At 47.9% G+C, this 17,901-nt stretch overlaps 1 protein-coding gene across 1 annotated transcript in view; it reads right to left on the bottom strand.

The window, feature by feature from the left end:
* LOC149351810 (glycosyltransferase 25 family member-like) overlaps positions 1-17,901 on the bottom strand; it is a 372,526-nt gene that overhangs the window by 69,625 nt on the left and 285,000 nt on the right. The window lies entirely within an intron of this gene.

Genomic DNA, 17,901 nt, shown 5'->3' with positions numbered 1-17,901 from the left:
TGCTCGGAGTGCTTCGCTTGCCGCGCTGCCTTATCAAAACAAGCACGACACGCGTCGTCTGTACTGGCTCGAGCCTTTTCAAACGCCGCGCCATCGATACGGGAAGCGCTCTGGGGCTAGTGTCATCAGCATCAGCACTCAAGTTTGTTTACAAACGTGAAAACCGTGTATAGTTCTGCCGTTCTGTCGGTTACGCCGACGAACGCAGCAGCCCGCACAACTTGACCGTCCTCGTCTGTCTCCGCCGTACCGTCCTCCTCCGCTTTCCATCTTACGATATCGCCTTCTCTTCCACCGCTACTCCCTCCTCCGCCTTTTAATTCTCGCCCTCTAGTTTAGCGCCCTACTTTAATCGTTTGCCGTGCCGCCCACGACCCTTACAAAAATGACTTTTGAGCTTCAGTTGACGCCTTGTTGAGCTCCTGTTGAATCAACTGGAAACCCACATGAACTCAATGTATGTTGAGCCTACACAACACCTGCTACACGGAATTTTTGTTGAGCGTAGTCAAGAGATTTACTATTGAGCAATTTATGTTTAACCTAAGTTGAATCATCTCAAGACAGCCGTTTCTAAGCCTAACTAAAGGATATCATTTCGACATGCATCGTGTAAACAGAACCTGATCACATTACACATATTAAGAACGCACGTAACACCCGTCAAAACTCTCATAAACCGCTCAAAGTCATTTTCTTGCAAAGAAAAAAGTGCAATATGCTCATTCAGGCATACCTACTTCGGATGATTCGTATGTGCTCTCATAAAAAAGGGCGCTTATTTATGCTTTATTTAAGTTGTTTATGAATGAATCAAGGTCGTCAAATAATAGACCGTTGCATATGAACTTCATTACTTCTACTACACATAAAATAAATAAATATTAACAGTAGTAACTGACATAACTTTGCTGATCGGCAGTCTACAACCTGCGCAGGTCGGCACACCCCAAAGTAGGACTATATAAGGGCGAAGCCGAGGCTGCACTTAAGATCGTAAGATGAACTCTGTCAGTTCTTCCTATAGCCTCGCGTGCAGAACTGTCCCATGCTCTTTATCTGATGGATGTGTAGGGCTAGGGTCCATGTATGTATATATATTTATATACATACGTGTTTGTGCGTATGTGTGGAGCACTACGTCACAGGGGATGACGGCTTCACGTTAACGAGAAATTGCAGCAATAAATATGAATATGCCACCGAAAATTGCATTGGTAGTCGGTCCATCTAGCGCAATACGAATGTATTCCCAGGATTTTTTTGCTTTTTTACCCCAGCCAAGATTCAGAATGGCGTGTTGATTCACTCCCGTAATTCCAACATGAATTCAACATGAACGCAAAGCAGAAATTTCATTGAGAATGCTCAACTCTAGCACAGTGGCCACTTTTCCAATGAGTTTCAACTCGGCCTCAACAATTCACCAACACTAGCCCATCCTGGTAACAACAAAAATTCAACATGGCGTGTTGAGACTGCTCATGAGAACTTCAACACTGTCTCAAGAAGCATTTTTGTAAGGGGACGACGCGCAAGCCAAAAACGGAAAACTGAATTGTCGAAACTGTTGTAATTAAACACTTCTGGATTAATGATTACAAACTACCGTATACCCCGGCCGCTACCGAAAGAAACAAATAAACTTAAGCGATTTCTAAGACAGCAACAAAATACGGAAGAAGACGAGTCCGTATTATATTCCAGCTATATTTAATAAATTATCAGCTCGTGTATTAGAGGCAAAACCCAAAACATGAAATTAAGAAATTATTTAGACCTTCAGGAGTTTGAATAAAATTTTTGTATAACTTTTTGATTAACATTCCGGTAATAGTTTTGCGCATTTTCTGCGACCTGACTGTCAGACACTGCCAATCAAGCCCTCTGAGACTTTGGCAGGCCTCCTACCTGTGTTTTGTTTTCGTTTATGCACTATAAATATTGTACTGTGAGGAGATGGTTGGTTGGTTTATTTTATGGGGTTTAACGTCCCAAAGCGACTAAGGCTATGAGAGACGCCGTAGTGGAGGGCTCCGGAAATTTCGACCACCTGGGGTTCTTTAACGTGCACTGACATCGCACAGTACACGGGCCTCTAGAATTTCTCCTCCAAAGAAATTCTAGCCGCCGCGGCCGGGATCGAACCCGCGTCTTTTGGGTAAGCAGCCGAGCACCATAACCGCTGAGCCACCGCGGCGGCTGTACTGTGAGGAGAGGTTAATGACGCTGAAGTCCATGTGGCAGCACTAAACTAGATGAATGGATCATGGACACTTTTTATTTCACCCCGAGACATCTTGTTTCATCTAATTTCTCCTGGTACTCATCTTGGTGTCATAACTGTAAATACACAAGAAAATTATGAACAACATTAGTAGTAAAAGCACACTTATTCGGGCACAACACTTAGGTTCATATGACGTCGACGGCCTGCTGCACTATCCAGCGCTGTTCTCACTCACCCTCAGTTTCAAGCCAGTCCAGCCAGGTCCAGATAGTGTCGGAGGAGGTGAAAAAAAAAGACCAACCGGGCAGGAGAATAGGCAATGGGAGAGGTTGACATAAGGGGTGGGGTAGCTGGGACTTGAAGGATCGCGACAGAATTCGTACAGATAACGACGTGCAGCTGTGACAAGACTGTTGAGCTGTAACTATCGAACTACAAGAGCCTCCCGCACAGCAAGACCAGGGTAAGGGCCGGGGTAGAGCTTGCAATCAAGGCGGAGAGCATTGTAGCACTCTCTTATGGCAGCGCGAAGGGACAGCCTCTACCCGCCCTACGAGGGTCTGAGCAAGGGTAGCAACGTTGCCCGGATAGGAGATTTACGGGCGAATCGGATATCCAGCGCATCGCCGTCAATCATCGAGTGCGCAGGGATCCAGCGGAGGAAGACGGGGCAAGGCTGCAGCGACGCAACTGTGGCCTCTAGCTGTGTGGGAGATGAGGTGGTAGTGTTTTAGATTGGTTAGCCGCCTGGAAGCCAGTGAAGATGGCACAACAGGGCACAGGTGGGACAGAATGAAAATGTTGAGTGGCGTGAATGACGGAGAGCACCTCGAGCAACATAATGTCCGGGGGTGTAGAAACGGGCAGCTAGTGTGAGTGATAGGGGAAGAGAAAAGAGGATGAAACAGGACTTGGCTACCGGAGCCGCGAGGAGCCGCGCAAGAGGCATCCGTGTACGCGACTCTATGAGTATCGAAAGGGGGACTATGATGAGTGGCAGCAGCATATCGGCGGCCAGCATGCTGGACCGGCGACATATTGAAGGGAAGAGGAAGTATGCGGAGGTTAGAAGCCTCCGGCGGTGAGGGAGTCGGAAGAGGGGCCGTGGGGATGGGGGAATAGTAGCCGGGTAGAGAAGCCATGAACTGTAACAGAAAGGCGACCTACTTGTCGGTCGCCGTGAAAAGAGAGTGCGAAGAGGATAGAAGAGACCCGTGGCATAAAGTTTATCAGTGGAGGTGGTTATGGCAAGACGGAGAGCACCATTATAGCGGCCGTGGAGAGCCGTGGCAAGAGTGTACAGCTGGGCCTGTGTTAATAGTACAGGCGCGGACAAAAGTACACGGAGCAAGGAACTGTATTCGAATATTTTTCACGCGTCACCTAATTGAAATTTTCAGCAGTGGTGCGCGCACGCTGGTAGAGGAGGTTGGTGGGCTTTCTTGTAGACAAACAACGCTTCTTCGTTACCAATGGAGAAAGCGTGATTGCACTTCGAACGTAATAGCGTGCTCCGTTTACTTATGGCCGCGCCTGTACATATGGTGTGACGTACAGAAATTTGTTAAAAGCCAGCACGTGAGCTAGTCAATAGGCGAGCGCTTCCCGCTGGCCAAGGACCACCTCACGAGGCGGCGAAGTAGGTGGGTGACAGAGTGACAGGTAGAAACAGGCGTACAGAGAGCCCGGACAGAGGCATGCCAAGAAGGCGGCACTGAGAAACTCAGGGGACTGGATAGCCAACCAGGATAAGGGAGATCAGTGAGTATTAATACTTGCGACCGGAAAATAAGATGCAGGCAGCGTCCCTCGCCACTTCCTGAACGTGGTTTCGTGTAACGTGCTACCACTGCGAAAGCCTCACAGGCATAGCAGTTACTTATAAAACAGCGCTACGAACGTAGGACATAGAAAGAAAAAATGATACACACGGCGCTGACTTTCAACTGGGTGTAATGGAAAGATCATGCTTGCTTTTCAAGCAAAACATCAAGTGTGCGCGCATGCGCATTGTAAAAAAATGATGCACTTGTCACTTCTAACAACTGCCTCGTGGACGCACGTGTGATCATCTCCGTTGTTCACCCCCGTTTAACAAGCTCATTTCTGCGCATGACAAGGCTAAGGAAGGCTGACTAACACATCCATTTCGTTTTCTCGAAATATGAAAGCCTCTGCCACTTCTCTTGTGCTACGATCGTTGTGAATAAACACGACTTCAGTGTCAACAACGAACGGCATACAATGACAGTCGGTCTGTGCTCGTAGCGCTGATTTATAAGTAACTATGCATAACCAACTCGCCCAATCTTCCGCTCTTCAGGCACAGTAGGTTTTATTGCGAAAGCACTATTGCGATGGGTAAACCCCGAGCAAGATCTTGCGATGTATGTGGGTTTGTGCGAAGAGCACAGAAACGGCGATATGGCCACCCCAGCGTCATAGCAACGCTATAAATAGTTATATAAATACTAAATATTGCCGCGACCGGGTTTGGAACCCGCGGCGGCGCGAACGGATCAGCACCGTTGCCCTGTGCACGAGAGCACTATGCTATCACCGCATCCGATCCCGCCTGGTGCTAAACTGCAACACATTCTCATGCAGTGCATTGAACGTCATCGTCTTCATCAACTAATACTACTATCGAACTTATATCGTCGCCAGACGTGCCGACGACCCAGCAAAGCAAAATCATAAGCCAACCAGGCTCAACACATGCATGCGCGCATCTACCCGGCTTAATTGAGTTAAAACACTACCACTTTGTCTTTTTTCGTGTTTTAACATTCGACGAAAGCTGTATTTACATCGATGCTGTGACCCTACAAATGAAAGAGTTTACCGAATTATAATCACAAATACAACAGGATGAGAGAGATGCCACCGTATCAGCTGACAAAAATGGAAACAAGAAAATATCTGAATTGGTCAGATAAAACAAAATAAAATCACAGTGAAATAGCTATTATGCGACCACTATGCCAAGATAGTACAGCCGCCTATTACGACTGCGTAATACCTGCACAGTGCAAGCGGAGAGACGTAGTACGCCTGTATGTGTGTCCCTGTATTCAAAGGCAGCCCACAAATGCATTTCGCAATTCGTTTTGGAACCCAGTTCTCAGTAAGAATAATCATGCCATTATCAATCCTAAGCAAGCTACAAATAAGAGAGCAAACTAACGGGCCTACTCTCTTACGTTGCGGTGAATTACTCCGGCACTTCATATCACCTATCATATCAGTATCTTTTTTTTTTCGCTTTGCTCGTCTCAAATTGCGTATTACGCAATTCAAGATAAACGCCAGTCGCGAAAGGCGCCCGCCTTATTACTCCCATTGTTCTCCACCTGCTAGCCTTGCCCAACGGAAGCAGCTAGTTTCACACTACTTCGTTACGCAACCACTTCGGACGCCCAGGAAATTCTTACGCGGCGCAAACCCTGGCTGCTTTTTCAGACGACAAGGAGAGCCGCGCAAGGGTGCGGTTGCACAAGCTGCATTCGTTTAGCCGAAGTGCTTGGCGAAAACGAGAAACGTCAAGCACCGTCAAACGACAGCGCGTCCGCGTTGTTCACGTCAAAATTCATTATAATAGGCGGCATCGCGGGTACTAAAAAACAACAACAACAACTAAACACATTTATTTCAGTAAAAGGCCTTTCGCACTAGGTCCAGGCCACATGATTGAGCGCCACAGAAGGACACCAGAGCTGCACATAGAACATAATCTTCACTCTCCTGGACCGCAGCGGGGGCCTAGTCGTTGGAGCATCCGCCTCGCATGCGGGAGGTTCGGGGTTCGATCCCCACTGCCGCCGGGTACCCACCGGTGATACAGCTTTCCCCTGGTCTGGTGCTCGGCTTGTTTAGGGTTAAATGCTTGGGAAATGGGTCTTTGACCCCACCTTGACTGGAAGAAAGCACCTCGTGCCATGGCGGTCTTTGGCCACAGATGCCCTTATGCCGTAAAAATTCATGATCACCAAATTTCGCTCTCTCGGGCTACTACCCCGACTCTCGCAGAAGACTGCTGTAACAAACACAGCATGCTTACATGTCCGAACTGGCTGTGAATGACATAGGCTGGACTGAGTGCGCCGCTTACAAAAGTCTGCAAATAACAAATAACACGTCAGCACAATCCTTTCGTCCGGAAACTCGCTACTATTCGCTACTCACGAAAGAAGTTGAGTTTCCTACAGTGCAAAAATTATATCCGCTGTTCATCGAATAATATTTTGCGAAACTCGGGGAAAAAAATTACCGCCGATTTAGCTCACTTGGGCAAATGCAGAGTATGTGCGCTGGCACGTCGCGTTTCATTTTGCTTTCCGTTCGAGGCTAGGGTTTTAAGGTCAGTCTTCAAGCAAAGATCGACGAAATCGGTGATTGGGGACCTCAGCGGTAGCGCGCTATGAAATTTTGGGACCACTTAACGCATCTTTAGAGGGCACTATGATCGGTGTGCTGTGGATCCACTGCGCACGGATGGAAGTTGACGAAGACGACGACATGCAATGCACATCTCTAGAGAATGGCAGTTAACACGGACTGATCGGCTGCGGCGATAGCATAGTGCTCTCATGCAGTGGCCAGCGAAGCTGTTCTGGTCGCGCCGCCACGGGTTCGAAACCCAGGCGCGGCGCAGTCGCGACCATAGTCGCTTTATTTCTGCAGGTCTGCCCGGATGCAGACACTCAAACAGACAATGGGTCTTTCAGAGATCGAAAGCATTAGAGTTAGCGCACCAAAAACCTTCATTGCTCGCGAAAAGCTACCCAAAACAAGCTAGCTCTTATTACACATCGATTCTATTGGGCTGGGGAGTGAGTTTCTCCATGTCGCATGCAACAACTTCCCACAAAGGCCATAGGTCTGACTTCTTCAGGATCCGTGAAGAAACATTACACTGTAAAAAAAAAAACACCCAAAAGGGGGTAAAAAGGGTGGCGGCCACCCTTTTTACTCCATTTGTGAAAACATTTACTCAATGAGTGGGGAGTAAAAAGGTGCACTGTCCTTCATTTTACCCCCATGAGGGAATAAGAGAGTAAAAATGAGGATTTACCAGGATTTACTCCAGTCTAGAAATGGAGTTAATTGTGCCAAATGCTCCACCAGTGCCGAAATGGAGTAAAAAAAAAACACCAATTTGTGCAATCCGCCCCGCCACCTAGCGTCTCGTCTGCTTCTGGTCAGTCGTCCGATAACGGCGGTGAGTGAAGACCGCTTGGTTACCATCGTCGCCGGATCTCTGCTGACTTCTGCTCCTTCACGGGCGCCAGCCGCGGTACAAGATATCGGCTTGTCGCCGTTTTCCGCTACATTACGGTACATAATTGAATTGCTCCTGTGAAGCCTCCAGTGCTCTAACGATAATTGACTTTCCTTTGTTTGTGTCGCCACCCCGTTACAGCCTCCGCTTAGGCCTAATTTTCACAGGCTTTTTTAGTGTTGTCCTCGCAATGTATTGCAGCAGATTATGTGTTGCATGAACAGGGAACTGTGATAGAACATAGTGTCAACGCTGAGCTCTTGATTGAGCTCATGAGGCCACATTTTTCCTCATCCATGTTTAAGATCCAAGCCTTAATGAAGTGAATATGAAAGCAAACACTGCCATTCCAAACTACGATCAGGTCTATTTTGATCTTTTCTGCTCTGGTTTTGGGTCAAATATACCGTGGTGCATGACCGTGAAAACTACCCAGCGTCTCCTTGTCAGTTTTGAACTATGATTATAATGTTACATCCCTTTATCTACGAACATGGCCAACGTAACGAGCTCGTACAGCAAAAGGAGACGACAAGCAGACGGCCGCGTACGCCGCCGCTGGGCTAGCAGACGGCGGAAAGAATACGTGACGGGGGGTCTAGGGCAGCGCAGTTTCCCAAGTTGGGTTGCCGGTGGCCCGCAGAGCTACTGCCTTTTTCCGCCGCTGTCACTGCTGTAAGAGTGAGCCAGAATCAGGATAAATAAACATGACGCCATTTTTGGGCTCCATGTCTGTGGGGAGTAAAAAATTTACCCCTTTTCACTCCAAAATGACTCCCTTTATACTCCAAATTAACTCCCTTATATAAGGGAGTAAATAAAAAAACCATACATATGGAGTAAAAAAACTCCTTTTGGGTGTGCGTTAGAGGACAAGCCATTTACTCCCTTTTGGGTGTTTTTTTGCTAACAGTGTAGCTTCTATTCCACCAAGCTATGCGACACACTGAAGCCACAGAAGGAGCGCCAGTCACCAGCTTCACCGCACGCCCAAAGTAATCACCCGGGACTTTCGACCATGTTTTGGCGATTTCAAAGAATTCTGACTCGATCAGCACACTTCTTACTTTCCGTGTGTTCTGTTGTTATTGATGTCCTTGGTATTTGAGCCAGTGAGTTAGTTTCTCTCCACATATCCTTGCTGCGAAGTTTGACAGTGTAAATTGATGGATTTGCTGGTTTAACTTTGACCTTGTCGTATCGCCAGCCCGGAGTCAGCTGTTTTATTTTCGTGATCCTTAGTGCCTAAACGTTTCAGCGAAATTATGTGCAGTCTACGTTGCGTATGAACCGACGAAGTTCAATATATCGTAAATTTATGACAGCAGCAATACCCCCCCCCCCTCTCCCTCCCCGCCCCGAAAAGAAAAAGAAAAGCGTTACAAAACAATGCAACAAAGCAATTGTTGTCGGGTACACAAGCACTTAGGGTGCAGGCAAGGCCGCTGTAGTTTATAGCAAAGGTCCCTTCTTTTAACGCGACAGCGTTAAGGGTCCCGTTGAGGCAAAAATTAGGCGTCGTCGTCGGCGGCCGCATGAGCGAAAAACTCCCAGAGAAGCACGCAGTACACCTGCCACCTAAGTCACGTGACCTGGTGACGTCGTCACAACCTGCCCACCGTGGCAGGTGGCAGCCTACCCACTGGATTGCGAGCAAACTGCCCACTGTGGCAGGTGGCATTAAATCAATGATTGGTCGGGAAAGGTTGCCCGGGAAGGGCAACCTAGGTCTCACCAGCTCCACCGGTGGCAGCACCTGCCGTCGCAGGGCAGTTGCGTATCGCTTAATCGCTGCACTACTGCGCCAGGGGAGTGGTATGAGAGCTTTCAGGGATCTATGAATGCGAAGAAAAAAATGACTAATCCCGCATATATGGGCATTAACCCATTAACACTATCACGTCATACCCTCACGGCGGAGCTGAAGTGTCGCCGCAAGTTTTATTTCCTTTTTCTCACGGCGCCCAAAAAACCTCAAAGAAAGAAAAAAAAAGTAGCGCCGGCTTAAAGGTGCATTGAAGAGGGATTTGAACTGGTCTTTTTGCCGCGGGAACTCGGTCTACTCGTTCCGAACATTCTTAGAAACGTCGAATTATTGCCCTGTGTGGCCAATTTCCCTCATTTAAATCGGATTAACGTCTGGCTCCCGCCTTTTCTTTTAATTCCTCGCAGACGGTGGGAGGAGTCGACCAACGCACGGAGTGCCTTTCAGGCAGTCGCGTGGCGGGTTTGCTTTCGCTTTTATTTAGTTTTTTAGGCTTCCCTTAATAAATAGATCTGGTCAGAGACTACACAGCTGCAAATTAGGCCCACGGAAATAAAAATACGCGTGGACTCTTTGCTTTCGCCGATCGCTACCTATGTATCACTCCGCCGATGGCAGAGCGGCAAGCCGCCACGGGACTGGTTGAGAGGTTGGATGACTCCTCCCACCGTCTGCGGGGAACTAAAAAAAAAAAGGCGGGAGCCGGGCATTGAATCAGATTTAAATTAGGGAAATCGGCCGCACAGGACAATTCGAAGCTTCTAAGAACGCTCGGAACGTGTAGATTGAGTTCCAGCGGAAAATATACGAGTTCAGATTCCCCTTCAGTGCACCTTTAACATATCAACGCAAGGAATGACAGCAACAAACGGTAACAAGTATTTACTACTCTTTACACCCACGGTGTATAAAGACGAGAAAAAAAAAACAGGAAATCCGCGACTGCTTATTCAAGAGCTATAAATATATTTCCACTCCCAACAATCTCTCACGACTACGTCAGATACCGAGCGCACGGAAACTCGAGCATAAGCGCTCACGCACAGCTTGAAGGCTCCCCCTTTGTCTGGAGAATGTAAAACGAATTCTAAGGAAGTCTTCAGCAATCTTATTGAAATCGCCGTCCGAATTTGCAAAACAAATTTCACGATTAGGCGGGCGTCAACTAGACGCGAGACGTCAAGGTGGCTCTCGGAAGCGGAAACCGAATTTAATGCCGTTTCAAACAGCTACATTTTCGAGCCACTAGCCTCGTTTCGGCATGACGGCCCATTTCAAACCGCCACTTTGTTCCAGGCTACGCACTTTCGGAACTTGTGTGTTGTTTATCCGCGTGCGCTTGCAAGCGGCCATGAGAAATGCGCGCCGAGGCGTCGCTCACTGGCGCCTTTGAGCCGCAAAGCCCAGAACTCCGAGGGGACCGACAGGGAGTGGCACAAGGGGCTCTTTTGAAGTGCTGGGTTCAGCATTCGGCTTCCCCTCCGATGCAAATAACAGTAGACTTAAATGAGCTCAGGCACTGATATGTGCGATTTGAATGGAGAATGGAAATGATCGATGTGAATAAAAAAAGATCAGTTGCCTTTCTACACAGGCAAAATAAAGGCCATCCACGTCCGTTCTATTCAAATAGAGCTCTTTTTGACACTATTCTTGCAGAATTGAAATGTGTAACATAAGATAGACAGACAGAGAGAATGATTTCGTTTAAAAGCGCATTATCAAGCGCTCAGTACATATAGAGCCTGGTGGACCAAGGCGTGAATCAGCAGTTAGCCCGCACAAGTGGAAGACAAAAAAATAAAGGGAAGTAAGCGCCGAGGGTCTCTGCACGTAAAAGCAATTATGTGCCTCCTTATTTAGTGAGAGGCGTGTACCCTACAATAAGTAATATGCACATCACTTTTTGGAATACCAAAAAACGCAGTTACCGTCGGCTCCGCGACCCAACAAATTTTGGGTACTTCGACGAGTTACGTGCACTGGCGGGGTTACTTTGCCTGCAAGATTCTCGAAAGCGCATGTATTTTGTAGCGATGTAGGCAAAATTGGTTGAGCCACAGCACCGAGGTTAAGTATGTGTTTTCGAAAGGATAAAAACTGACATGGATATTACTTACGGTGGGCCACACTCCTCTCAATAAATAAGGAGACGAACAGTAATAGTTAAAAAGTTAACTATCATAGATTAGTTAACCAGTTTGCTAGTTAGCATGTCTTAGCTGTATTCTGATGTACTACACCGCTGACAATGCTATGCCGAAAAAAGCTCTCGTCTAACTCAAAAAGCATATTTTTAAAAATGTCAGAACGTCCTAGGTGAAACAGCCGGTATAAATGGCCAATAACTGCAGAGTTTTTTTTTGTTTTTTTTTTCTTAGAGTCAGAACTAAAAGGCTCCCTGACACAACCTTCCCTATCCTCTCAAATGTGCCGAATATATTAATGAAGCGGAACTGATAATTGCTTCCAAGCTGTAAACTGTTTTATATGCCAATTATAGAATGAGTCGTAAAGCCACGTTTTTCAGCCAACCGCGAGCCAGCCACTGTACCGTCCCTGCCAAAAGTAAGCAAGCAACGGGGTTTGCTTCCCAGCCGTATAGTCGAGTGCTTAGGCCACCCTTAAAAGGCCAAAAGGTCTAAAAAGAAAGAAAAAACCGAGTACAAGGGTTATCCTTCCCCTACACAGATTTAGAGCTTAAGGGGTGCCATAGGTGCTCCACTACGCGGCGAAGAAACAAACCTCAATGCCTGGCTTCTTTTCGCAAAGACGGTACGTTCAGTAAGTACCTTGACAGTTCTTTGTATGCTATTGCGCTAGTGGTGTCGTACGGCTGCCGCATGCAGCCTGTATGCTGCACCTCGGCGTATCCACATCGTGGTACTTGAAACTACTTCAGAAACTACTTCTAGGAAAGACGTCAGCGAGGTACCGTCAGAGAGAATACCATCATGACGAGCTACGTACAGTTGAACGAGAAAATATGTCACGCTACAAACGTACCTCAGGTCTCGAGGTAAGCTGAATGTTCTGCCATCAGAGAGCCCTGCATAAAGAAGTCCTGCCATGTACAGGAACGAAAACGCGCCGGTGACACACGGATAGCTTTACGGCTATGACGTAATGCTGCGCTACTGCTCCTCGCGCACTATTTGTCAGTGCATACCACTCAGACTTAGTGAATAATTACCTACTGAGCAAATCAGCTTTATTATGCCTCGCCGATGAAATTCGTCAAAGTTTACACACTAGCGCTTCCCTCGTGACCTAGAAGCTCTACAGCAGCGCAGCTAGCTGCCAAGTTCAGCTCGGCCCACGCTTTGGCTCTGCAGATTGATTTTTAGGCTCTTCACACTCGTATCATGTGCCTTGGAACTAGTACTTTTGCAAAGGCGAAGGTGGCCGCCACACAGCCTTATAAGATACTAAGATTCCCTGCTTCACAAGTATGTTTTACAGGACGGTCGTCAAAAAAAAAAAGCGTGAAAATCTTTCAAACGAACACTAGATTGCTCATGTTTTTACACCGCTGAGCGCACAAAAATCGGTTGCGACAAGCGCTGCGAATAGAGAAAAAAAATAATAAACTGCTGTTATCTACAAACGCAAACCCAAGGCCTCGAAACACCTGCACGCAGTAGAATAATTATTCACAGAACGAATCACTCCAAACAAGCCTTATCGAGCCCAGACCAAAATTGAAAATTAGTTTTTGAGGAAAGGAAATGGCGCAGTATCTTCCTCGCACCTCGGAGGACACCTGAGCCGCTCCGTAGGGGAAGGGATAAAGGAGGGAGTGAGAGAAGAAAGGAAGAGGTGCCGTAGTGGCGGGCTCCGGAATAACCTCGACTATGGGGATCTTTAACGTGCACTGATATCGCACAACACACGGGAACTTTTTGCGTTCCGCCTCCATCGAAACTTGGCTGCAGCAGCCGGGTTCGAACCCCGGAACTCCGGGTCAGTAGCCGAGCGCCCTAACCACTGAGCTACAGCGGCGGGTGCAACCCAAATCAACGAACAAGAATTCCACCACCGACCACCAAGCACGCCTACAAGTAAACAAAGCATACACTAATCATACGCAAAAGCTAGAAAACAATAGGACTCATAACTAGATACTACAAACCCTCCCACCTAACAACTAATACGCCGAGTAGCCCAAAACCACACCGACCCATAGTTTCGGTGGTGGGTACCCGGCCACAATCCAATGTACGGCAGGAAAAAAATAAAACAACCTAAGAGAGCACGGCCACCAACACACCCTCTTCTTTAAAACCAACGGGACAAGATAGTGAAACGACACGTCGCAAGCCCAAGCTCATTACCTGCCTTCTCACTACATCTAACACCGCATACGCACATTTTCCTCAGACCAATAAAAATGCCCCGCAGGAGCTCGGATGGCATCTGAAGACTGCGGCGGAAGACATCTGGTGACACTTTGCCATCTGAACGCCCAGAGCGCCTGAAATGTGGCTACAGACACTAGTCTAAGGAGAGGTAATAAAATTCTCTCTCTACAATTATCCCTGTCTTGTCTTCACCAATTATTACGGTGTTCTGATTAAATAAAGCGTTCAAGAAAAAGGTTACTTAACAAAAAAAGCTCGTTCTTTGGGCAAGAATTATCCATTTAATAAACGCCCCGCCGCGGCGGCCAGTGGTTACGGCGCTCGGCTGCTGACCCGAAAGACGCGGGTTCGATGCCGGCCGCGGCGGCTGAATTTCGATGGAGGCGAAATTCTAGAGGCCCGTGTACTGTTCGATGTCAGTGCACGTTAAAGAACCCCCTCAGGTGGTCGAAATTTCCGGAGCCCTCCACTACGGCGTCCCTCATAGCCTGAGTCGCTTTGGGACGTTAAACCCCCATAAAACAAACCATTTAATAAACACAAATAAACAAGAAAACAAAAACTGTATAGCGTGCCAACCCCTTCCAACTAGCGCACTTCATCGTGGAAGGAAATTGGCGAGTATTCCAAGAGAGGCAACCGGAAAGAAATCATCTCATGCTGAAGCCTCAGCATAAAGCGCACGGGCTGTCGAGACGCAGCCTGCGTGAGAGTGCGTGGGGGGGAAACAGGGAGGGGGAGATCTGTGGCACACCAAATTAATTTAGACTGCAGATGGACGGCAGCTAGTTCGGCGCGCGCGTACAAATGATGTTGGCGCTCAGGGCAACCTGCTCGCGATTTAATAGCTCCGCAGCCTTGAGGCCGCAGTGTGCCTCACGCCGAGTTGGGGAAATTAATGCGGCGGCCTCGAGAAACGAATTTTAAGGGCCTCGCTGTAGATAAGTAGGTGGAACTCGCATTCTAAAAGAGCGATATTGCGAAATGGCGAATGATTAAAATCCTATCGGAAGCTGGCAGTAACCTCCCTCCAGCATCGCTGAACAGGAACCAATGGCCGTCACTGAGTAAAGCCTTCGGCACCACAGAAGTAGGAAGCCTGCACGAGATGTCAGGAAGCGAGCAATTCCCTAACCTGACCAGGATCGCTTGCGAAAAGGGAATTAGTTGGCAAAGAAAACAGTGCCATCTGCCCACCATCCATTCACTCGCCACCGTTTGTGGTCTGCCCCTTTGTGTGGACACCGCAGATGGGAGAGACCCGCAGTTCAGCTACGGAGCTTTTATTCAAAGCCCGGCGAAAGAAACTCGTCCCAGTAATTTCTTGGAGCTTCGCGAGGAACGGCTCCACCATCGCATTTACCTGTCTTGCGCGCTTTAACGAATCTCCGCCTCCCTAAAGCGGCAACTCAATTCCGTACGAAAGAAATCATTAATGAAAGCCGCGAATGCTCGAGAACAATTTTTTTTTTTTTTTTCAGAATGTAATATCTGCGTGCGCCGTTTTACGCTCCAGCACTGCCTACGCGTTCACTTCGTCGTGGGTGGACAACTCGAAACCTCAGCTCTGGGCGTTTCTTGAAATCGGGTGCGCCGAATTGTGGGCCCCGAATAGCCGTGGGCATCCTCTTATACGTCGAATATACGAGGTCTGTTAGAAACTTAATTTTTTTTTAGTGAACACCTGATGAATATATGAAACAAGAGCGCTTGCATCAGCAGACTTTAAACCTTCGCGCGCATGCACGAATTTTTTCCCGCTTGTCGATAGCGTCAGTCGCTGGGACGGAGCGTTTGAGTGAGGCATTGCGCAGTGCTCTCGTCGGTTTTTTATTGCAAGGAAAATGGCGGAGCGACAGGAGCAGCGCTACTGTTTCAAATTTTGCCAGAAATTGGGCGACAGCCAGGTGGAAACCATTCAGAATATTCAGACACATTTCGGTGACGATGCTATGAGCAGCACACAGATTAAGCAGTGGTACAATTGGTTTAAAGACGGCCGCACATCGATGGAGAGAGAGCCACGCTCCGGTCGGCCATCAACATGCCGAAATGACCAGGTCATTGTCGAAGTGAACGCTGTGCTTATGCGGGACCATCGTGTGACTGTCCGAGAAATTGCGGAAGAGGTGTACATCAGCAGTTTTTCTGCATATTCTATTATCACCGATGATTTGGCCATGGAGAGAGTTCCGGCAAAATTCGTGCCGAAGCTGCTCAGGGTGGAGCAAAGGCAGCTCCGTGTTGAAGTCTCACAGGACATGCTGGATTCCACAAACAATGACCCCGACTTCATCAACACCATAATCACTGGTGACCAGTCTTGGGTGTACGGGTACGACCCGGAAACCAAAACCCAGTCGTCACAGTGGAAGCATTCCACGTCACCAAGACCAAAGAAGGCCCGCCCAGTGCGCAGCAGTGTCAAAGTGATGATGACTGCTTTATTTGACTCCCTTTGTGTGGCACACCTCGAGTACGCACCCCACAGGGTCAAACAATGACCAATGAGTTTTACAGGGATGTCCCCCGTCGCCTACGTGCTGCTGTGCGGCGCAAGAGACCTGAGTTGAGGTCAACAGGAAATTGGCGCATCCATCACGACAATGCTCCTGCACGTTCCTCGCACTTGATTCAGACTTTTTTGGCGAAAAACCAGACACCTGTAGTTCAACACACTCCTTCTCTCCTGATATAGCCCCCTACGGCTTCTGGCTGTTTCCTAAAATCAAGAGGCCATTGAAAGGAGCGCGATTTCAGACAAGAGAGGATATTATGGCTGCAACGACAGCCGAGAGAAATTCCATTCCGAAAGGGGCCTTTTCGGAATACTTCCAGCAATGGCAGCACCGCTGGGAGAAGTGTGTGGAGTCCCAAGGAGACTACATTGAAGGTGATTAGGTTTCCAATGCTCCAGTTATGCCAGTTTTTTTTTCTCCGGCCAAAGGTCGGATACTTTTCTGACAGACCTCGTATAACTGCAGCTGGCTTTACAACGCGAAGCCAAAGGTCAGTCAAGGAGATTGCGGCCACTCAAGAGGGGAACAAGACGGCTCACAGTATACGCAGCGTGTACAGTTCATGGGCAGGGATAGGTGGCGTCACACGACTAACCAGGTTCAAAAGGGACCGGGCCGCCGAATTCTTAACATTGCTTCGCGAGACGCAGTATCTTTAAACTCTTAAGCACTTTTGAATTCGAGCTGCGCTGTACATGGCTTCAGCAGGATATGCCCTATGCCCAGAACATAAGACTGGACATCTTGATATCCCGAGGCTGGTAGCCACGTCAGGGGTAGAAAACTTCCGTATATACCATTGTCCAGCCAATCGAAACGTCAGCGCTAATTCCTCCCATAGTGGCTGCAGGAAAGCTAACTGAAGTGTATTGTTGTCATGGCAACGATATCCAGGAGCAAAAAAAAAAAATAAATCTCGAGCAGGATTCGCACCCCCGCCGGCGAGCAGCCGGTGCCTTAGAAAATCGGCAACCGCCGCAGTTTTCTTTTCTTTATTGCACGGAAATGAATCCCGCTGTGGTACCAAATTTTTACGTACACACGTACTATTCCGCAAAGCAGCCGCCGAATTCTCTGCATGATTACCAGAATTTTTTTATTTTTTTTTAACGTCTGGCCTCCCTTGCCATCAGGTGCACTGAAGTCGCTGGAACCGAAACTAATTGGAGTTTGCTACCCCTGGCCACGTTTTCGACACACAACAAAAACAGGTGCTTGTAGGGGCGCTCAGACTGCTCTTTTATTTTGGTACAGTGTAAAAGGTGACCGTATCTATTGCCTCGCCTAAACTACTCGCGCGCGTATTGACGTACGAGGTGACGTCAAGACTGAAAGCAATGATTACAGCTGCAACACCTTCGCTACGCACTCACAGTCTTGGCGTTCATGGGTAAGTTTTGCATGAATACCGCGGCATGGAGCGTGCAGAAGTACTACCCCTGGTACGAGAAACTCGAAGGTACGTACTATGTCTGCGACAACCTTTAATTAAACCAGCAAGGGTGTCTAGCAACCTACTCTTTTTAATTACTGTGACTTTTCGATATTTTCCCAGACTATTTCAGTCAAAGTGGCCTACCTGATGATGGACAGTATATATGATCCATTCAGAGAAAAAAAAGAAACCTACTTACTTATAGTGTAAACGTTGCAACGAACAGATTTGCTCTTCCTGCTTGAGACGGATGATATTTTCTTGAAGGAAGACCAGCTTTAGGCGGTGGTTTACGACACGATCATTGCAT

Source organism: Amblyomma mixtum, chromosome 3 (assembly GCF_055824585.1).
Source record: "Amblyomma mixtum isolate Tamu chromosome 3, ASM5582458v1, whole genome shotgun sequence".
Taxonomy (NCBI): Eukaryota; Metazoa; Arthropoda; class Arachnida; order Ixodida; family Ixodidae; genus Amblyomma; species Amblyomma mixtum.
The sequence above is the reverse complement of the archived record's forward strand: the minus strand, read 5'-3'. Positions and strand labels throughout refer to the sequence as shown.